This window comes from Octodon degus, unplaced genomic scaffold (genome assembly GCF_000260255.1).
Source record: "Octodon degus isolate 3935 unplaced genomic scaffold, OctDeg1.0 scaffold00184, whole genome shotgun sequence".
In the NCBI taxonomy this organism is placed as follows: domain Eukaryota; kingdom Metazoa; phylum Chordata; class Mammalia; order Rodentia; family Octodontidae; genus Octodon; species Octodon degus.
The window spans coordinates 2,794,871-2,817,841 of record NW_004524760.1 but is presented as its reverse complement, the minus strand read 5'-3'; the positions used below and the strand labels follow the sequence as shown (position 1 = coordinate 2,817,841).

General features: G+C 43.2%; 1 non-coding gene and 1 pseudogene across 1 annotated transcript; one reads left to right on the top strand and one right to left on the bottom strand.

Annotated features, from left to right (window-relative positions):
* The first annotated feature begins 11,048 nt into the window (after window positions 1–11,048).
* Window positions 11,049–11,308, top strand: LOC101577122 (annotated as a pseudogene).
* An 8,032-nt stretch (window positions 11,309–19,340) lies between these two features.
* Window positions 19,341–19,444, bottom strand: LOC111813372. The gene has a single exon (XR_002818654.1). It is a non-coding gene; the product is annotated as a U6 spliceosomal RNA (small nuclear RNA).
* Between the last annotated feature and the right edge of the window lie 3,527 nt (window positions 19,445–22,971).

Genomic DNA, 22,971 nt, shown 5'->3' with positions numbered 1-22,971 from the left:
TAACCTCTGCATAAGGGTTATTTGAGAGTTAAGTGGGTTGCTCTATGTAAAAGTAAAAAAGAAAATAGCTAAGAAACAAAAGAGATAAAGATTAAAAGTTGAGTGTTTCACCTTCAGTTGTTAATAAATGGGTTTGAGGTTTATGGTTTAGCACTGTTTTCAGTAGAAACTTTTCTGCTGACTCATGTGCTATCAAGCACGCAGTTTGGGGACCCTCCCAGGATAGTTTTTACCTTAAACCCAAAACCTTAAACCCAGCTAAGGGCTCTCCACACCTTCAAGCCCATGCTCACGGGCATACATTCCAGCAAGCATGCTGCCTGCATGCAGCGTTCTGGATTTCATCACCCTCTCTCATGTTGTTGTCCACACAGTGTCCCCTGTTTGATTTGCCCTTATTCCCATGTGGCAGACAGAAAAAAACAGGGCACAAAGATCTCGCATGGCTTATCAGGGGTCTGTCAGCTGCTATAAACTCTCATTGAACCTCAGATTCCCTGCCTGAAACAAGTGTGCCCCCTACTAGATCTCAATGTCTGCCTGATTTATGCAGATTTAGGAGGCATCACTCTAAATTAGGCCCCTAATTGGCCTATCCTCAGGGATTGCCCACAAACCCTATTTGATCAATATGAAAGAAATGTGCTCAGGGTCAAGGTTTGGAACAGGTGAGCAGCTGCTCAGCGGAACAAAGAGGGAAAGCACATGTTAGCTCCATAATAACAACTGGGTCCATTTGAGAATCCTATAAAGACAGGAGAAGTTGGGAAGAACATTTCATCTGCTCTGTGTATCTGCTCCATTCCAGGTGGGATGAGCTGAGAGGTTTCACATCTTCCTACTGTTGTCTGTGCTCCCCATGTGAGTATTGTCTTTAGAGGAGGTAAAACTAGGGCTCTGACTCCTCTGTGAGGGGAGTCTGATGAGGCTCTCTCCAAAGGGCCCCATCTCCAGGGAGTGAGAAGGGCTCATCCCATTACAATTCCATTAGGGTGGACCCTGATCTGAAGGGAGATCTGAAAGCCTCAAGGCCTTGTGAAATGAACCTTTCACTGGAAAGTGGTGAGGACCCTAACCCTGAGTGCCCGGAGGACGGCCTCCCATCCACCTGCACTGGTGTAAAGCAGCCTCTGGTTGCAAATCACCTCACTTGAGATTACTCTTCAGAAACTATGCTATGATGTCTTCTTCCTCTGGAGTCAGTTCTATTTTTCAGTGCCCTCCGGGATCCTGCAAAGAAAACACCCAAAACCATTCCCAGAGAGGGCCGGCCCAAAAGGACAGTGGTCTGGCAGAGGCCATGAGTCATCCCCCTAAGGCCCTGGCTGTCTACCACTTTCACATAGTGTGTGGGGTCCACATTCCTGTTTGTGCAGGGAGGACTCTCTAAGGGTAACAGGCACAGATGAAACAGCTCCCTCCAACTGTACTCTCACGGAGGGGAGGGGAACAACAGCCAAGACTACTTGGTGGCTGGAGCTTCTCTGAGGAGGGCAGAAATCCCAGAAGTTTCATTTCTTTTGCTCAATTTGGAGATATTTTCCCCCAAATCATTCTGTCCCATCTATCTTCATCCATGAACTGGGGGAAATTATAAGGCTGATTCTTTGGTGCTTTAGGAATCTGGCTTCCTAATTTTTCCAATTCCAAATATAAAACAAACCAAAAAAGTATTAAAATAATTTGGGCTTCAAAGACTCTTTCTAAGTCCTACTGGCCACAGTGAAATTAAATAAGAATCTCTCTCTCTCTCTCTCTCTCTCTCTCTCTCTCTCTCTCTCTCTCCTTCTCCCTTTCCCTCCCTTCTTAAGAAGAAGAAAATAAAGCAAAGAGGACACAGGACCCACGCAGCTCAGGAAATGCCTCCACAAAGCTTATTTACCTTCTAACTAACATTTGTAACCCGGGATTAGTAGAGCAACCCCCTGTAATTACCCCTGTTGCCCCATTTGTGGCTGGCTATCTCTGTGAGGCCAGTAAATCTTGAAATTACAGGCTGACCACCCGGGAGAACTGAGACAGAGGCAGCCACATCTCTCAAAGGGCTTCCCCTGGGGCGATTCCCAGCCCCCTGAGATGACTGGAGAGGCCTGCCTGGGAGTGGCTTCCAGACCTCACTGTGGCTTTGAGGTAAATAAAACCAGGGTGGCCCAGGACGCGCTGCTCCCTGTGTGAGCAGAGTGGAAGCAGCTGGCTCCGATGGCCACTGTTCCTTCCACCTTCTGTCTTCCCACCCAGCCAGAACTCCTGAGGCTCCAAGATGGACAGAAGACAGTTAGGGAACTCAAGAAGAAACAGAAACGCCCTGAGGAAGACATCTTTGTCTTTTAAAATGCTGTTGTGTTCTGTAGAGGGGAAGAACACTTGCCGCTGAGGACTTAGGATGCTCCTGCGTGTCATTTTGATGTAAATAGAGCTCACAAATTGACTTCAGACTTAGGATAACCTTTAACTTTCTTTAACGGGAGTTTAGAATGAGCTTTTTATGATGCACCTTTAGAACATGGGCCTATTCCAGATTTATTGAAATTATCAAAAGCATTTGAGGAGCTGGGGAGATGGCTCAGTGGAATAAGTGCTTCCTTGGCAAGTGCTAGGGTCTGAGTTCAATCCCCAGTTCCACCAAAAAAAAAAAAAGAATTTATCATTTAAAAAAAAAAAGCATTTGAAATCAAATAGCAAATATTGTCCACGTTGCCAACGAGGGCTGGTTTAGTGATGAGACTGTTGCCTGATCCCTCACTGACACTTTCGTAAGGACAAACACACCAGTAAGGATATTTTCTGTTTTTTCTCTGCAGCTCCCTTGAATGGAGGCTCTTGTTGTTATGCTCCTCCCTGGTCTGAGCTGTTAACCATCATTTAAATGCATAAAGACTTAACGGGGACTAGGAGGTAGCTGACCCTTTTCAGTGCCAAAAGCCTGTGAGGATGATGTGCTTCGGGGTCTGTGCACCACACGTGGCTTCCAGGAGTGCCTTCACACGATACATTTCATTTAGTGTTTTAGACTGACTGTGGATATCTATAGAATCTGCTTTAGTGTTTCTACTTCCTTTTATTGAGCCTACTATTTACAGAAGCTCAGCAATATGTAATTTTGTAGTTAATTAGTATAAGTAACACCTGGGTCGTACATTAAAATTAACACCCATCAGTGGCCTGCTGTCCCATGTCCCTTATGTCCTCCCTAAGCCCCTGCACTGACCCTTCCAGCTTCCCAGGTGGGAAAGAACCACAGGCAGTTCTCTCTTCCTCCTCCCCCTCTCCTCCCCAACACTCCCCAACACCCTCCCTGTCTCTCTCTTTTTCATTCAAAACCTTTACTGATCCTAATCTACATAAGTAAAATTACTAGAGTTTAAAGAAGGAGTCTCAGTTTTTTGCAAAAGAATGACACAGAGCATTAGTTGATTTTCCCAAAGCTACAAAACAAAACAACAAAACCCCCAAATGAGCTTCTCCTTCTGTTGGCTCCGCTGGTCTTCCAATCTTTTTAAATTTTTCCTACAGTTCACCACCCTGGAGCAAGAATCTTGTGAACTCCTCTCAGACATGCATTTCCATTTAGGGAGAGTAAGAGCAATCCATCAGCCAAACTAGTCACCGTATTATATAAAGGCAATAAGAAGTCCTAAATAATAATTCCCATTGAAAATTTAATAAAGGGCCGGGGACATGACTCAGTGGAATAAGTGCTTCCCTGGCAAGTGCAAGGGCCTGAGTTCAATCCCTGGTTCCGCAAAATAAATAAATAAATAAATAAATAAACAAATAAATAAATAAAAGTTTAATAACACCCAGAAAGAAAAATGAATGGCAGAAAAGAAGGAAGGAAGAAGAAATGGAAAGAGGTAGATAGAAAAGGATCAGAGAAAGGGAGAAAAGGGAAAAAAAAGAATAGTAAATCAGTACACGCTGTATAAATGTATTATCATATTTCCACAATAAATATGTAAAATGTTTATGTATCAATTAAATTAATAAATAAGCGTGAGTGAAAATCACAAAGAAAAGTATGAAAAGTCAGTGTTGCCAAGAGGGTTCCCTTTTGTTGCAGTAGCAGCTGTTGGAAAGGGAAGCGCTGGAGCCCAGTAATTCCCTCACTTGTGGGTGGTATTGGGCTTGGGGGTTGTTTATGACTCAAGAGCTTAGCTTTTGTGCTGCTGACTCCCTGTGCCTCCGATTCTTTTACCATTCCTGTCCCACAACCATAGCGAGCCTAAAAGTTGCAACCAAGGTATCCAAAGGGGAAACAGAGGAATGAAAAAGGGAATTGAGGGCAAGGAGCCAGAAAAGAAACTGGGACTGTTGTAGACAACTAAGTTAGGTAGACAGATAGTCAGGGCTGGGCCCTCCGGGACATCAGTGCCGTGGATGAGAACACAACTGTGGCTGGCAGCACATCTGTTGAAGACCAGGCCTTGAGCTAAAGATGTAGTGATCATGCCTACATGCCTCCCTGAGGGATAAGCAATAACTGGAAGATTGTACTCACTTGTTCCAATAAAGTCTAGATAGACATCAGTCACCCGGGTAAGTGAACAGGACCTCCTGATCCATCCCTTCCTCAAAAGATCTTTGTCCTTCCCATGTACACTTTCTATGTGACCTGCTTTCTCTTTGGATAAATAATACCAAACTGGCTATGCTTGTAATATTATTGGTCGATCATAATTTTGTCCCACATTGTACCCACCTTTTTGTACCCACATTGTAATTTTGCTCTATAAAACTTTCTTAAAGAAGCAGACTTGGGCTGGCCCAATAGCTCAGCAGATTAAAAGGCCTGCAAGCAGGTACAGGGGCTGGGGGTTCGATCTGCAGGCCTGCCATGCCAGCCCCTCCCCCAGGGAGCACTGAGCTAGCAAGTGAGACTGGGCGTGGTGGCATATGCCTGTAATCCCAGCTCTTGGGAGGCTGTAAACAGTAGAATCACTAGAAGTGTGATCTATGCAGTGAGACCCTGAACACCCTTCCCTAAAATACAAAAACAAAAGAAGCAGGCTCCTTGGCAACCCACTTTTGGGTTCCCCTCCTATCTCTCAGGAGCTACCTCTCTCCCTCCATATAGTTTTCTTACTTTTAAACTCCATTGTTCCTTAGAATTCATGCTTTAATTTTGGAAAACATGGACTTCTCATATCTGACATCTAGACAGGGAGGTTGAAAGCTATATATTATTCCCGCATGGATTCTGGAAGACATTTCAACATTCTGAACCTAAGACCCACTTCCCATATTAACATCAAAAGCAGTATCACTGGGCTATTCACAATGTTCTCTTGAGTTGAGAGATAAACTCTCTAGTGAATAATAAAATCCAGCAGTCCCAGGTCCCTTCTGTTCAAGGAGGCAGTCTTGGTAGTCTACTTTGATATTGGGTTCTACCTAATTGCTAGGTTTGGGCAATACAGCATCCCAGCCTCACCTACCCTGAAGCCCCGTAGAGATCTGCATTCATCCAGTGCCTGGATTCCCCTCTCCATCTCTTACAGAAAAGAGGCTGCTGGAAACCCAGACACCCCATGGAATGGACTGGTGCCAAGCTGTCTGGGGCCCCTTCCCCTGGGAACCAGGAAGCTCAACCAGCCTTGTCACCATGCCTCAAAGTAGGATGGATGGCCCTGGTAAATTGATCCATGCAAATTTAGCCATAGGTGCTATTTCATATAAATACATTCACCCAGACAATTCCCATCAGCACAGTGTCTTCCCTTTGAGGCCTGGCTCTTCACAGCCTCACACCACCCGGTTTAGTGACACAGTTAGGGCGGGGACTCAAGTGTGTTAAGTGTCTTTGCCGTGGCATATATGAGGCCCCATAAGCTTTTCTTTTCTTCATTTATCATTTTCTATAATGTACCTATTACATCCTCTGCTTCTCTGGTCTTTGCCAAACTAAACAGCCATAGTCTTGCTAATCTCTCCTAGGATGGAGGCTGGGACCATAAATCTAATCACCGTGGCAGAAGGCCTCCCTGACCATGCCTTGGGCACTCCGCACAGTGCATATTATAAACCAGGCAGCAGATCATGGTGGAAGCAGTCACAGGGTGAGTTATAAAATGCAGATGTTGTTACAACAATGTGCCTGTTGTGAAGCTTAAATTGTAAATTAGCCTGCTTGCTAAAGGAATAACACGGATTTAATTTGCTCATCAGCCCCACCCACCCTTTCTCCTTTTTATGCTTTGTATCTATTGGTACATTGGATCTGAATGACATTTGGGGTAAAAATTGAAAACGGAGGACGGGGCACTGTCTTTGCCGGGGTAATAGGAAACTAAATGCCATTAGCTTCTTGAACTAATTTTGAAAAGTAAAAGCACTTCATGGATTCAGTTAAATGCCTTGTCTTTATGCATTTTTTTAAAGAAATAAAATATCTTAGTACCCCAGACCTAACTTAACACCTTCCCCTATGACCATTTGCCTTTGGTCCCTTCCTCCCAATCTCTCCGTGATGAATTTATTGACATTTTTTCAACAAATACTAATATTCATAGTGTGCTACTTTCAAAAAATGAAAGGAATGAGGCCTTTATATCTCTTTGAAAACTATCTTCCAAGAATATCACCAAATGCATTAAATTCCTTTTAGCACATCTTTGGAATTGGAATAAGGTCTTTGAGGAAGAAATACTGAGAGATACTGTGGCCCAGCAAGGAAGCCAACTCATCCTCCACCCTCATTCTTCTTGTAGTAGGACTGGGGGTTGAACCTAAGGCCTTCTGCAAACACTCTACCACTGAGTTACATCCCCAGCCCTTTCATTAAATTTTCTTTTTTTTTTTTAATTTTTATTTATTTATGTGTGTGTGTGTGTGTGTGTGTGTGTGTGTGTGTGGCCAGCTCAGCCCACCAGGGGGTGGGGCTGGCTGGCATGTGGTGCTGGGGGATCGAACCACAGTCCCTATGCTTTGCCAAGCTTGCTCCAAGTGGGTGCTTTAGACCACTGAGCCATCTCACCAGCCCTTAAATTTTATTTTGAGACACAGTCTTGCTAGGTTCCCCCAGAGTGACCTCATAGTTGTGATGCTCCTGCCTCTGCCTACCAAGCAGCTGAGGTTACAAATATGCACCACTATCCCTCTTTTTTCTCAATCAACCTCCAAAGAAGAGAACAGTTCTAAGAGATAAGAAATACTGAAAACAAGAAATATTAAGATTTTTGTTACTTCTTTACTTTAAATCTGTGTTGAAGCAAAGACCCGAATCTGATATTTGGAGGAGCAATCAGTTAAGCACCCATGCCAGTGCTGAAGGGGCAATACCCTTGGTTCAGTTCTTCCCAGGCTGGCCAGATTAAAAGCAAGAAACTTACTGGAACTTGAGAAATCCCAAGATTGGGTCCTATCTACTGTTGGCTCAAGTGGTAAGCCTAGGAAAGACCTAGGCCCCAAGTTACCTGGAGTGTAACTCAAGAATTTCCACATTAGCCCCTGTGGGGAGGCTGACACAGCCCTCTGGGGATCGAATCCCTGTTCATGCATCAGCCTAAACAGGCACTTTAATCCACTGAACTATCTGGCCAGCCCGATTAGAGAGATTTTTAAAAGGAGATATTTTATTTATTTATTTATTTATTTTTATTTATTTTTATTTTTTTGGTGGAACCAGGGTTAAAAGATTTTAAAATGCCTGCAAGCAGGAGAAGGGGCCAAGGGTTCAATCTCCAGGTCCACTGTGCCAGCCCCGCCCCTGGGGCATGCTGTGATGGCGATTGAGACTGGGCATGGTGGCGTGTGCCTGTAATCCCAGCTCTTAGGAGGCTGTAAACAGGAGAATCACTATGAGTATGATCTAATAGTGAGACCCCGAACACCCTGTAGACCCTTTCCTAAAGTACCAAAAAAAAAAAAAAAAAATGGGGCCAGGGAGATAGCTCAGTAGAATAAGCGCTTGCCTTGCAAGCACAAGGGCCTGAGTTCAATCCCCGGTTCTGCAAAGAAAAAAAAAGAAAGAAAGAAAAAAGAAAAGAAAAAGAGAGATCTTAAATAGAACAGGACTAATGCATTTGATTATGGTCGAGAAGTCCGAATATCTACAAGCTAAATGCTCAGGAAAGCTGGTGGTGTAGTCAAAACCTGGGGGAGGAAGAAACTGGTATAAACCCAGCAGTCTGAAGGCCTGAAATCCAGGAGTGCCAATGACTAAGGACAGGAGAAAATATAGGTTTCAACTGAGAGAAAAGGAGACAGACAGAGAATTATTTCCTGCCTTTTTGTTCTATCTGGGCCCTCATGAAATTAGATGCTACCACCCCTATTGGTGAGGACAGATCTCTACTGGATCTGCTGATCCAAGTGCAATTCTCTTCCCAAAACATCCTTGCACACCCAGAAATCACCTATCTGAGTGCCCTTAACCCAATCAAGTTAACACATGAAATTGACTATCACATCTAGTGACACATGTTTCTCTCACAGGCCTAAGTAACACACTTGAGGACCTGGTGAGAAATCAATTCCAAGGATAAGTGTGGGCCATCTTAATGAGCTATCAATTTTACCCTATGACAAGCAGTTGAAAACATGAAGCATTTAAGATAAGCATTTTTTAAAATATATCTTATTTTGCATACATGCAAAATTCACATGAACTTTCATGTGGGGGAATAGCACAATGAATTTTGAACAGCAAGCAGCTTCAGAAATCCCAAGACCCTCTGTTGATGTGTCTCCCTCATCTGCAAGTCAAATTAGAAAGTCACAGCCCAATGCCTATGAACACAGATGGGGCAGGGAAGGTGTGAACAAGGGTCCTAAAGAACTGGATTAATATCAGAATGGCAGATATGTGTGGAGAGAGTAGTTAAACAGTCCAAAGAGCTGCTCTAAAGACCACAAGACACAATATTGGAGTCCAGATATTTCAATAGCCATCTTCATAAGATTTGGGAGCCAGCATAAGGTATCAGGAGTCTGACCCTTCTTGTTATAGAGGCAGGATTTTCCTTTCTTTGTTTAGGTTCCCCCAGAAGCAGACCTGAGACCAGAATTCAAGTGTAAGCAATTTACTCAGGAGGAGATCTCAGCTTCTGGATAGGAAGTAAAACAGATGGACAGTTAATTAAGGATTCATCATCCAGGGAGCTACCATAGTGGACACCTGGAGTTTGTTCCCTCTCGGGAACTCTGGAAGCTACTGTGTACTGTCAGATACATCCCATCTGAAGGGCAAGGGGTTGGGGTGCTTATGCATCAGCACTCCATAGTCATTGGTGCAGGACAGCTGTGGGGAAAGTATAGTCTTGAACTCCTTGGCAATTTACTAGCCTTGAATAGCAGACAAAGAAAGCCCCTGAACACAGAGAGATTGGGGCTAGTGGTTGGAATTCTTTAGGCATCGAAAGGATGGGGGTGAGGCACACATAGCAACTACCTGAAGTTTCTGAGCCTTGTCACTGTGGGTCAAGTATCAGATATGGTAGCAGGTCTCAATCTTTAGAAAAAATGGTATACTATCACCATTGAACACTTGTATGTCAGAGTGCTTGGAGTTTCTTATTTGATTCTTCAACCCAAAAGTAGACATTGTAATTAAATAGGAAAATTGACCCACTGAAGTTTGAGGAGCTCTTGCACAGTCCAACCACTAGGATGCCTAGAACATCAACCTAGAGTCCTTGGTCATGACCTCTGCCCATGAAGCAAATACAGAATACCTGCCATCCTATATCCATGATGGGGAGCTTTCTATCAGTTGACAAAATACTAGAGAATATCAACTTCAAAGGAGACAATTTTGGCTCATGGATTCAGTCCATGGTTACTTACTTCCTTTACTTGAACTGTAGCTGCATCATGGAAGGAGTGTGTGAAAGAAGAGGTGGAAACAAAGAGGGAGGTAGGAGGGTCAAGGGCACACTCCCTGCTACATAACTTCCTTCCACAAGACCCCACTTTTTAAAGGGTTCACCATTTCCCAGTTGTATCACAGGCTAGTGACCAAACCCCACAGCATGGGAGGCATTTAACATACAAAACACAGGCTGGCAAGATGGCTCAGCAGACCAAGCGCCTTCTTAGACAAGAGCAGGGACTAAGGCTTGATCCCCAGTGCCACATGCCACATCAGCCTCACCCTCAGTTGCGCTGAGCCTGACCAAGTCCAGGCGTGGTGGCTCACACCTGTAATCCCAGCACTGGGGAGGCTGAAAACAGGAGGATCACTAGAGTCTGAGCTGTGTAGTGAGACCCTGTACCAAATACATAAAAAATAAAATAAAACAAAACAAAATAGAAAACACAATAGTCCTGTCAGGAAGTATAAGGAGGATCTTATAATAAGTGATCAAGCCTTGCTACCCAGCCTCAATTAGTTGGACTATTTTCTTACCCAGAGCTCAGTGTGGCCTGGCATGAATAGACAAAATCAGACTTCATCCTAGAAAGAGGAGATAGTAACTGAGTCAGTAAAGTGAACTGACTAGGCACGGGTGGGATCTGAGTTTCCTTCCCAGGAACCATCCCCTTTCTTCCAGTATCTTTACTACTTCATCTTTTAAAGAATTACTTTCCCTAATATTGGCAATCTTGAGGTCACTATAAGATGTCAACACATTCTCTCTTCACTGCCCATGATTCCAGTTACCCATACTAACTGGAATCCCTTTCTCTGAAGAATTTGACTTGGGTGGAAAGACTCCAAGAGAAGGCAGCTTTTGATGTCAGGGTTCTGAAGTGATTGCCCCTATCTTTCTTGCCACCTAAACCTTTGAGAAGTCTCTTCTTAGACCTGGACATCATTTTTCTTTGCCCTGAAGCAATGCTGTGGTGTCCTTCTCAGACCCTCGTGCCTACTGCTCCCTGGCATGTCCCCTAGTTGTCTGTGTGATAACAAATCAATTCAAGATTTATCAGAGGGTTTCGGTTTTCGCTGACCATCCACGGAGGCTGGCTTCGTGGGGCGCCTAGAGGAGGGTTCTGGGTAATAGCCATGAGATGAGGAGGTTGGGGCCATGAGAGGTGAAGTGATGAGTTACTCAAGTCACACAGCTAATTAAGTAGCAGAGCTGCAATTAGAACTCGGGTTTCCTGCCTCTCAAGATTTGTTGCAATGAGTCTGCGGAAGCAAACCCCTAGTGACTTCTTAAAGCAAATCATTGGAAGGCCAGTTGTGGTCAAATTAAATTCAGGAGTGGATTACCGAGGGTTCCTGGCTTGCCTGGATGGCTATATGAACATAGCCCTGGAGCAGACAGAAGAGTATGTTAATGGATAGCTGAAGAATCAGTATGGGGGTGCATTTATCCGAGGAAACAATGTATTGTACATAATTACACAGACGAGAAAGATGTGAAGACACTGAAAAAGCAATTCTTTTCATAGTTGGAATATATTTTTTATGAAATGTTTTCTATTTTTTGGTTCTTTTGTGATATAAGTTGTCCTACCTTCATAATAGTTGGTGGTTGTTTTTTTTTTTTTTCACTGACTTGTGAGTAAGGTGATTGTTTAGAATTATGGATTGAATTATAAAGAGCTTTTCACATTTACGTTTCAGTCATTTTCTTTTACTTCTGTGTTAGTTTACAAAATGCTAACAGAATAAAAAATACAAATAACCCCCCCCCCAAAAAAAAAAATGATTTATCAGAGTAGAACAGCAATTTATTGTTGGCTCCCACAGTTCCGTGGATGGATAGTGCAGCCTTGTAGTTCTCACCTGAGGTACTTCATTACATAGCCATTTTAGGTCTGAGATCTTTGTTTACCTGTGTGTTATCTGGTTTGGAATCACTGGAACACCTTGGAGCTGGTTGCACATCTTTCTCCTCCCCAGCCATCTGTGTGATCTCTTCATATGAGTGGATTTGACCTCCTCACAGCTTGGAGGTCTTAGAGTAACTGGATTTCTACCATGGCTGATGGCATCTTCTAGAAAGAGTGTCTCCAAGGACTCAGGCATCAACTGTCAGGCATCATGTGCACTGCATTCTATTTCAGTCCAGATTCAAAGGGCAGAGGCACAGATGATTCCTCAAGGGGAAGACAGCTGATCCATACAGAGATGGAAGGAACTGATAAGGGGCAGCCATCTTGGAGACAGACTACCACATAAACCATTGGCTTTATTCTTCAGATATATCCTAATACTGTCTGTGAACATTCTCTGATTGAAAAACAAGAATTCAAAAAATTTAACACCCAGATTATTTTTCACTAAAGATGAATGAGAACTGAAGATAAATGACCTAATTCCCACTGTTTGGAATTAACTCAGAGGCAGTCTTTGTATTTTCCCAAAGGCCTCTGTGGGAGCTGCTCTTACCACACCACCTATGGTGAATGCCTTATCCTCCCCAACTCACTTCCCTACCTCTCTACACATGCTTCCCCAGATTTCTTCTCAAAAGAACAACCTATACACCAATCTTTCTTCTCAAACTCTGACCCTGAAATACCAACTGAATCTTCTCAAATGCTGACTTCTTGAGTAAATCAGAATTGGTTTCTATTGCTTGTAACCAAAGATTAATAAGTAATAGAATGTAGAAAAAGACTAAAGGCAGTGTGGGAGAGCCACAATGTCTTAGTAGCAGGCAACATCATGGAAGAATGTGACAGTGAGCCACAGAGGAGTTTGCTGTGTTGAAGAGAATGAGGCAAACTCATAAGAAAAGAGGCCTACCTCTCATGGGTCTCCCTTGTGATTCTCAGGCTCCATGGACTTTTTCTCCTTCATACTGGCATATGAAGTCTTTCTGGATAAGAACATAACTGTATTCCTTCCCTGAGATCAAGCTGTCCACAGGTTCCCACACAGCCATGCAGGTAACTTCTCTCAGCAGGCCAAAGCTTCCACAAAAATCTTTTCTCTCTTCACCTCTTCATCTCTTCTCTTATTCTCTGTACTTCGTAGGGATCTGAACCTCCTGTGAACTCTGACTCAAATGGTGTATGGGATATCCCTACACAAAGCATCTCCTTAAACCAACAAATTCATGGAAATAGGGGCATTTGGTTGCTTTCCCAGGCTCCTTGGAAGACAACAAAACTGAGAACATTTGACACGTGATAGAAGGTAATGAAAGATTTAGTGAGGAACACAGCACATTGTGTAAACCTGAAGGATGACTTTGGACAGAAAAGATACAGAATTTGAAGGAGGAAGGACAGAGAAGGGGAAGCAGGAAGGTGCCAAAAACAAATTTCTCTACTTGGAAATTTGGTTAGAGCAGGCATTAGCAATCTTTCCTCCCTTGAGATAGATGAGAAAATCATACTTCACTTTGGAGTAAGGCACAATATATAAGATTTCTGGTCAGAACTAGGTGGTAAAGAATTCACTGTATGGGTAGCCAACCAATGTTTTGTGTCTCCACTGGATATTTATACCAGGGTATCTGAAGATACTTAAAAACACAACCAGCCATTCCCCCTTACTACATGGAAATGTTGAATCAAAAATACATAGAAACATCTGGAATGGAAAGGTTCAATGACTTATCCAAATAAAACCAGAGTAGGATCAGAGTAGTGCATCCAGGTGAATCACTATCTAATCTGGGATACTTTAGAGAGTGAAGTGAGATGCTATTAATAACTAAGATAGAGCAAAAGTACTAGCAAGGACACCCTAAGTAGAGTGACGAGGCCCAGAACATGTTCTGCCTCTCCTTGGGAAGGGATGTTTGGCCAGTGAGAGACAGTCTATGACCTGAACCTAAATAAAATTTGTCATTGCCATATTCTTCTTTGGTAGGTATGGGATAATGGAAATTTTCCTAATCACGGAATTAAAGATCTGAATTCTTCTCCAGCCCACCACTTCCTGCCCAAGAGGACTTGAGCAGATAGTAACCTGAGTCAGAACAATTTCCCCTTCTGTAAAATGGGGATGATTCTATACCATTCACAACATTGTCACAATGATTAAAGTTTGCTACATATGAAAGCACCTTACAGGTGCTTGTTCAACAAACTCTTGCTATTATTTGCCAATTCTGCAGTAAATCTGGACAAGCTTAGCACATTTCTAAAAAGCTTACCCCTGATATATGAGCTCTTGAAAGCTGTAAAAAGAATTAGCCTTGTTTCCATTCTGACCTCAAATGAATAAATTCTGTTTGTTTCTTCTCGAGGCATGCCCTTTATAGTCCACCAGGCCCCTCCTTCCTTTCAGGTGGGAAGCAGCTTTTGACCCCTGAACTTCTAACACCTTCCTCCCTGGAAAGGAAGAACAGCTCAACAATGAAGTGAAAAGGTGTGTATATTCCTGGACCTTGCCTGACACAGCTCAGCTTTGCCAAGAACAGGCAACCTGTGTTCAGCACTTAGATGTCCCAGTGGCCCGTATGATAGGTAACATGGAAATACTTATAGGGTATGAGGAGAAGAATAATATGGGGGTTTTCAACTGTAAGAGAAGACCACACACAGGGTCCCATGTGGATTGCGCCCTGGACTATCTTCAAAAACATAGAAGTTGCATTCTCTCCAGCCATGCGTAGGCCTGGTTTAATTAAATGTAGGCCACAAGCGGGCTGGCAGACAGGATGCTGAAATACCGTGATCTCTGTGAGAGAATTTTCCCACAGCTCCTTGCTCCCTGATAAGATAGCACATGAGGAGAACACAACCTGGATGCTTGGCAGATGGCTCCATCTGTTTTTACATCATTTTGCATTTCACAGAAAACCCCCAAGATGTGTTTTGACACAAGCATGCTTTTTTCCTTTCCTACATTTTGAAATGGCTGTTTGGAGGCTAATTAAATCCATATGCTTCTGATTAATTTACACTTAACTCATCAAAATGTTGTTTTGTAATAGCCATTTGAAGTCCAAGGCGCCTCTCTTGAGCCTTTCTTTTTTGAAAAACCAGGAAGTCATGGTTTGCCAGCCAACAGCAGGGTTCACATACCAAAAGGTTCAAATGTGGTTCAAGACAAGATCCTAGACCCAAGAGATTGTCAGGGTCAGGAATTGTCCTAAAGCTTAACTGTCAAATGTGGGCTGTAACACTGAAACTCCTGTTACTGTCCAAAGACTCTCGCTGTTCAGAATGACAGGGGGAAAAAATTTAATTTAAATGGCAGCAGGGAAATTTAGTTTAAATGGGAATTGAGGAGTTCTGTTTTTAGAGGATAGCTCTCATTAAACCTAACTAAAGAATTAATGCTGTCTTGGGGTTGGTGAGATGGCTCAGTGGTCTAAAGCACCTACTTAGAACAAGCTTAGCAAAGCACAGGGACCGCGGTTCAATCCCCCAGCACCACATGCCAGCCATCCCCGCCCCCTGGTGGGCTGAGTTGGCCACACACACACACACATATACATAAATAAATAAAAATTTTTTTAAAAGATCAATGCTGTCTTACCAGGATTATTATTATTATTATTATGTATTTAGTACAGGGTCTTACTACATAGATCAGACTCATAGCAATTCTCCTGTTTTCAGCCTCCCATGCACTGGGATTAAAGGTGCACACCACCACACTCAGTCTCAATCTAAGTCTCAGCGCACCTCAGGGGTGGGCCAGCATGGCATATGGGGTGGGAGGGTGGGGATCAAACCTGGGCCGCTGTGCTCTGTCTAAGCAGGTACTTTAGTTCACTGAGCCATCTGACCAGCCCTTGCCCTACCCAGAATAGATGATAAAAAGGCCACCATCATTTTCACTATTAGATCTCCTTGTTGTTTTTAATTATTGATATAGTTTATATCAGGAACATCCTCCAAAAGTTTATGTATAGAAGGCTTGGTCCCCAAACTGCCACTATTGGAGTATAGCGGAAGCAGTCAGCTATTGAAGTGTAATGGAAACTTTAGTGGGTGGGACCTAGTGGGAGGCCCTCAAGTCATTGGGGGTGTGGCCTTGCAGATATGACCCCTTCCTGTCTCTCTTCTTCCTGGCTGACAAGAAGTCAACAGATCTCCATTTTATACTCCTGCCATAATGTACAGTGCTGCTGCAGGCCCAAAGCAACAGACCCAAGAGACCATGGACTGAAACCTTGAACAAAATGATGCTTTCTGCTTTTTAAGGTGATTGTCCTTGATGTTTTGTTATGGTAATAGAAAGATGAGACAATCCATCACTTTGAGCCAAAAATATGATTCCTATCCTTTCAATAGCCTACTAGAGCATCTGAAGGTCCACCTTTAAGGTCACCTTGTTTTCTGCCTTTATAATATTTATATGACTTATTTATTAATGTTTAGGGTTTATATTCTGTAAAGTAAAAATTGTAAATATACAAGTTGAAAAAAATTTTGGTCAACTAGAAAGTCAAATTATTTCTGTCCAGGAGAACAGATAATTCCAAAACTTATAGTTTTATTGTCCTGTAGAAATCAAGCAATTTGTAACTACCTTAAAAATAGTTTAGTACTTTTTTCTTGGCCTATATAAACCAGTCTTTCCTCAAATTAGCTTTATCTCTTGTTTAGGTCTCTCATTAACAATCAATAAAACTTTGATTTAGATTCACTAAATATAGGTTTGACAGTCATCTTTCCAACATTCCAAAAATCCTACTTTAAAATTACACTAGCCTCAAGTCCAGCTTATCTAATTGTCTTTTCCACTTAAGTTTTCAAGTATGTAAGATCAATTGGGCACTCAAAGGGTTTAGAACTGCATTGATGAAAAACTGGAAAAGGCCCAAAAATTCAACCAAGAAGAGAGGAAGAGGAGGCTTTTGTATGTTTATTGAATTCGCAGATTTGGGGAGGGAAGCACAGGGAGTGGTTAGGACACTTTCTCAAAGTCAGTCAACTTGGAGGTAGCCAAGCAAGGCTTGAAAAGAGAGTTGTCAGATTTCAAACCCATGTGCTCTTCCCACACCACCTCCCCCTTCACTGGAGAGAGATGCAGGAAGAAACTCTGGGACCAAGAACAGAGAAGTCTGTCTAAGCTGCTCACACTGTTGCAAAACCGGCACACATTTTCAATGGCTCTGAATAATTGCTTCAAAGGTCATACAAACCTGAATGCCAAGCATAATTACTTTTGTTGAATCCCATATGCAAGCACAGGCATAAAACCAGAAATGGGCAGGAGAATTCATGTATTCCTTGTCCCAGGGACCCCAAGTACGTCCTAAGTGTCCTGGGATGGCTCAACTTTACACCAGGAACCCCAGGAAGGAGGAGCGCCTACTGGCCAGGGCAAATGGGAGGGGCAAAACCCAAATGTACTAGGGCTGAGCAAAGGGTAAGTAAATACTGAAAGTAAAGAAAAAATTATTATAGTAAAGACATTATCAGGAATGATCAGATACATGTGTTGGAAGCCAGCAGAAGTATTCTGAGGGGGATTCATGGCCATGTGTCTTTTACTATAATTTTTTAATTTAAATATTTACTGTATTTTATGATGGACCATTTTCAGTAGTTTCTGTGAAATAAAACCATTACAGGCCCCAGCATGCCGTGCTAGCTCCACCCCCAGGGTGCACTGAGACTGTGATTGAAACTAGGTGTGGTGGTACACGCCTATAATCCCAACACTTGGGAGGCTGAAACAGGAGAATCACTACAAGTCTAACCTGTGTAGTGAGGCTCTGAACACCCTGTAAACCCTGTCCTAAATTCATTTAAAAAAAAATTACAGGGTTTCATTCTTTGTCTGATTTACCAGATTTAGCACTGGGGAACTTCTGGCTCAAAGTCAAAATGACCATGAAAAGTAAACGTGAATTCACTCTGGGCCCTGAGGCAGCCAGGGCAACAAAACTAAAGACTTCCAGAGCTGCCTCAGAAAGTGTCAAGAGCAAAGGGCTAAGTGGCATCAAAATGGTGGGGAGTATTTTGAGGGGGCTTTATGGCAACATGCCTCAGCCTGTAATAAATGTTTTAAAATGTGCTTTGTGCTGTAGAAGTGCAGAACAAATGAACAAAATGCATATAAGCAAAACTCTCAACATAACAGAATTCTCCTGACCATGCCTTCCCACCACTCCCACGCCTGCCCTCCACACTGATTTGAAACCTTCCTTTACAAGGTGTATCTTGGTGTCATTTTGCTTCATTTGGGACAGAGTCATCATTACTCAATTCTTTTCTCATTAACTCAAGGTAAGTGAAATGTTTCTACTTGGCACTAGTATGATCCTAAACACCAATGCAGGTGCAGGCCAATCTTCAGGGAGTGGTTGCTGGGTTTTATGATATAGATTGAAGTCAATGTTTCTTCATTTGTTCATTATTTTCCAGCTTTTAAAGATAATTTTCCTAATCTGTGCCCCTATGAATCTCTTTGTTTTGTTTTTGCTTTTTGTTTAGTTTTGCTTTCTTGAGACAGAGTCTCCTGCACAGTCCAGGCAACCCCATAGCCAACCCCTATAAAATTTTATTTTATTTTATTTTTTGTGGAACCAGGGATTGAACTCAGGCCCTTGCACTTGTCAGGGAAGCTCTTATTCCGCTGAGCCATCTCCCTGGCCCCTATGAAATTTTTTTTTCCCTATGAAATTTTAATACCACAAATATTTTGTATATCTGTTTATATGTTGTATGTTAGTTGAATATTATACTTAAAAAAAACACTGGTCTAAGCGCCTGCCTGGCAAGCACAAGGACCTAGTTTCAATCCCTGGCACCACATGCTGTGCTGGCCCTGGAACCTGGGCGTGATGTGCTGGCCACTGAAACCAGGCATGGTGACACAAGCCTGTAATCCCAGCACTCGGGAGGCTGAAACAGAAGGATCACTTCGAGTCCAAGCTACATAGGGAGATCCTGTACCAGACAATAATAGTTAAAAGACTACAAAAAAAAAGAAAAAAGAAAAACCACTACCACCACCAAGAACCTGTTCTTGCCTACTAAGAAGCATTCTCTTTAACAATGTGTGATCTATACCTCTGCTGTCCAATTGAAATATAATGTGAGGACTGGGAGTGTAGGTTGGTGGTAAAGCAAGGGGTTAGTATGCATATGGCCTGAGATGAATTCCCAACACAGAATGGGGCAGGGAAGAAGAAAGGAAGGAAGGAAGGAAGGAAGGAAGGAAGGAAGGAAGGGAGGGAGGGAGGGAGGGAGGGAGGGAGGATAGATGGAAGGAAAGAAGGAAAGAAGGGAGGGAGGGAAGGACAGACGAGGAAGGGGAAGGGAGGGGAGGGAAGGGGAGAGGAGAGGAGGAAGGGAAAGGATGTGAGTCATGTATGTAATTTTAAATTTTCTAGCAGTTTAATTTATTGTGCATCTTAAATATATACATAATTTGCTTATCAATTTTATCTCTCCTTTCCCCCCCCCCCCCGGAACTGAGGCTTGAACTCAGGCCCTTGCACTTGCCAAGGAAGCGCTTATTCCACTGAACCATCTCCCCGGCCCCTATCTTTTTTTTTTTTTTTTTTTGTGGCCAGCTCAGCTCACCCAAAAATACAGACCGCTTCATGAATTTGCATGTCATCCTTGCACAGGGACCATGCTAACCTCTGTATTGTTCCGATTTTAGTCTATGTGCTGCCGAAGCAAGCACATTAATTGCATCTTGATAAAGCTGGAAATTTTTCTCTAGTGAATACATTTAAAACGTGATAGATGACATTATTTTTAGTAATATATTTATTTAACACAATATATCCAAAGTATCAGCAGGTAATGAATATTAAAAAATTACTGACAAGGTATTTTATGGTTTTTTTACTAAGTCTTCTAAATTCAATGTGTGACTCATGTGAAGCATGACTTGCAGTTTGCTCGTCACATTTTAAGTCGCGATAGTCACAAATGGCCAGTGCTTACAGTGTTTGATTGTACCCACTGTAAATCATCCAGAACATGACCCTATTAATCACATTAGCTTTCCTAAAAGCCAGGGTGATTCTCAGAAAACTTTCAAACTACAGGGAATAGGTCTGTGGGCCTCCAGAGATCTGTAGATTCCAGCAGAAGCACCAAGTTAGGGGATTCCACACATAGGCCACCTGCTTCCTCCGAGGGGAATTCACTGTAAGGATAGAGGAGAAAGGACCTACCTGGTTGAACTTTCCTAAGAAATGGGATTCAGCCTCTTGCCAGGCATTCACAACACCCCTCTCAGACATAGAAATCCCCTCTTATCCACAGAGCATCCATGTCAAGAGCCTCAGTGGGTCCCAAGACCGCAGGAAATGACACAAGTGCTGTGATACTGCATCAGCCCATCTGACAACTGAGCTGGCTACTAAGCTTCGTAGTAGGGCAGGTAGTATTGCAGCATGGATGTTCAGGACACAGGAATGGGGCAGGACAGTGAACAACTTCATCAAGCTCCACAACTGAAAATTCAGTATTTCTAGAATTTTCCAAATGTCATTAATGTTCTCAAACCATGCCTTCTGCATGCTACTGTCTGTCCTCCATACCCTCCTGCTCAGTTTCCTGCCACCTTATGGCTTCTTACCCAGCTCTTATTCCTAGATGTGTACTGTGTGGCTCTGCAGTGCCCACTAGCTGTTTTTTGGGGGGTTTTTTTTGTTTATTTGTTTGTTTGTTTTTGCGGTACCAGGGATTGAACTCAGGACCTTGCACTTGCCAGACAAGTGCTTATTCTACTGAGCTATCTCCCTGGCCCCCCGCTAACTGTTTTCTTCGCTACATCCCTCTCTGCAGGCATCCCAGCTCCCAGGTGTCAAGGTCTGGCTCTACCTGCTCACTTACAGCATCTCTGATGTAAAGCCTGTACTCCAGCACCTAAGTCCTGGTCTCCTGGTTCGAACCCGCCACAGTCAGCAAGCTCAAGTGAGGGAGGAGGGTGGCCAAGTGCCCTTTTCTCCGAAAGCTGAGCCCAGAGTTAGCCATACTGCCACCTGAGCCTGCCTCAGTTCTGAACCTGCAGTGCCCTCCTTGAGTGTTTCCAGTCTCCTCACCAGCCACACTGGGAAGGACAAAGGGGGAAAGAAAGAGAACAATAAAAAGAACCTGTTTAACTCTTTCTAAAGCTGCAACTCAAAATTCTATCCCCTCCACAGTGTCTGCGACCCTGAGGTCCCCACATCGCCCTCCACCCGTTTTCAGAATGCATCTTCCTCAGCATGGACTTACTTGCAGGAGGAGAAAAGAGACCCTGAATTCTCCCTAGAATTCATCACACAGCCACTATTTTGGTGTGCCCTCTGCACACATCCATACATACAAGTCTGACCCCGCCACCCATCTCTGTGCTTGAACTAATTTTAAAAGCAGTTTGCATTACTTTACAACAGTGGTTCAGAAAAAAAAAAAAGTGGTTCTCCAGCAAGGGTGATTTGTCTGTTTCCTTGTAAGATATCTGTGCTATCTGGAGACATTTCTGATTGTCACAGCTGGAACTAAGCAAGCTACTAGCATCTCATGGGTAAAAGCCAGGCATCCTGCCAAATACCCTACAATGCATGGGACAGCCCCACACCCACAACAAAGGATTATCCAGCCCAAAATGTCAATAATGTCTGGAAATTCTGAGCTTTAAAGGAAAAGATATTTACCCCCAATGGTGCTGGGAGGGGCTGGCCTGAAGGCAGGAGAGGGAAATGAGCAGGTGATAGGGGAAAGCTCCTCAAGCCAGCAAGGCAGACCTGGAACCCCAGCACTTTGTGAGGCAGACACAGGAGGATGGCAAGTTCCAGCTCAGCCTGGGCAACTTATTGAGACTATATTTCAAAAGAAAAAATTTTAAAAGCACTGAGGATGTAGCTAAATTGTGAAGGCCCTGGATTCAATTCTCAGGACTACAAGAAATAAAAAAGAAGACAACAAAAGAAAGGAAGAGAGGAGGGGAAAGGTAGGGCAGGGGAAAGAGAGTGCTGAGATGGGCAGTGTGGTCTGCACCAGAGTGCTAGGAGAAGTCAGTGTCTATAGGGAACCCTTTTTGGTCTTTTTATTGGTCTAGGAAGTTTATATTTGTAATCCCATGGATAAATTATTGGAATCCCATCAAGTTAATTCCAATCTACCACTTCCAGTGCAACCCATGGCGAGAATAGACACTAATGCATCTTTATAGTTATGGGGAGCCACGGGGTCCTTAGTCCAGCCACGGTGATGGCTATTCAGAACAAAGGCCTCGATCCAGGGGTGAACCCAGGTTTTATTCAGTCATGAAGGAGGAGTGCCTTGAAGATGAATGATTGGGAATTTCAGGAAGTAGGTGAGTACCGGGAGCTGGTCTAGGTAGGAGGCCTGTATTTACTCTGTCCTATGCAGAGAGAAGGATATGCAGAAAAGTAATTTGCATTATACTACTGGCATAGTATCATATAATGCTTTGGGGGCAGGCGCTTCAGCTCTGGTATGTAATCTTTCAAGCTACAGAATGTCATAGTCTCTATCTCAAGGCTCAATCCCAGCTGACAGCATGGAGCATTGGCTTTTTTTTTTTTTTTTTTTTTCGGAACCGGGGATTGAACTCAGATCCTTGTGTTTGCCAGTCAAGCGCTTATCCTACTGAGCCTTCTCCCCGGCCCAGCATTGGCTTTTCATCCTATCTTGACCCAGATCATATTAAAGAGCAGCAAGTATAGGTTATCTGGGAAACACACGTGCCATCTTCAAAGACTACCACCAGCACCTCGGCTGGACCAATATGCACTGCATAAAGCCCATTGAAGGGATAAGGAAAAGTCCTGTCCAGCTCTATACCTATTAATACATGGAAATAGGGTTAGGCACAGCCAAAATGGAGACAACTGCTCCTTTTTTAAGGAGAATCACTCAGGTGGTCCTACACATTTTCCCATCTTTGCGTTGTAGCAGAGTCAGTCATAGCTGTACGGCCTCTAGTTGCTGCAGGGTTGAGAATTTTCCATGACACACTCTAATGAGAAAGATCGTAAGCAAGAGAATTGTAAGCAATTCCAACATAACACCAAAAGTGAGCCTTGAGATACAAAAATGAATTTAGTTATTTTTTTTCTTTTTAAATAGCATGAGCAAACCTATCCCAGTCTTTAACTTGGGTATCAAATGTGGCTATCAGTTGTGATACTGACAGCAATTTTATCTGAAGATCATCTATATCCACAGTACTATTTTGGACTGCTTCTT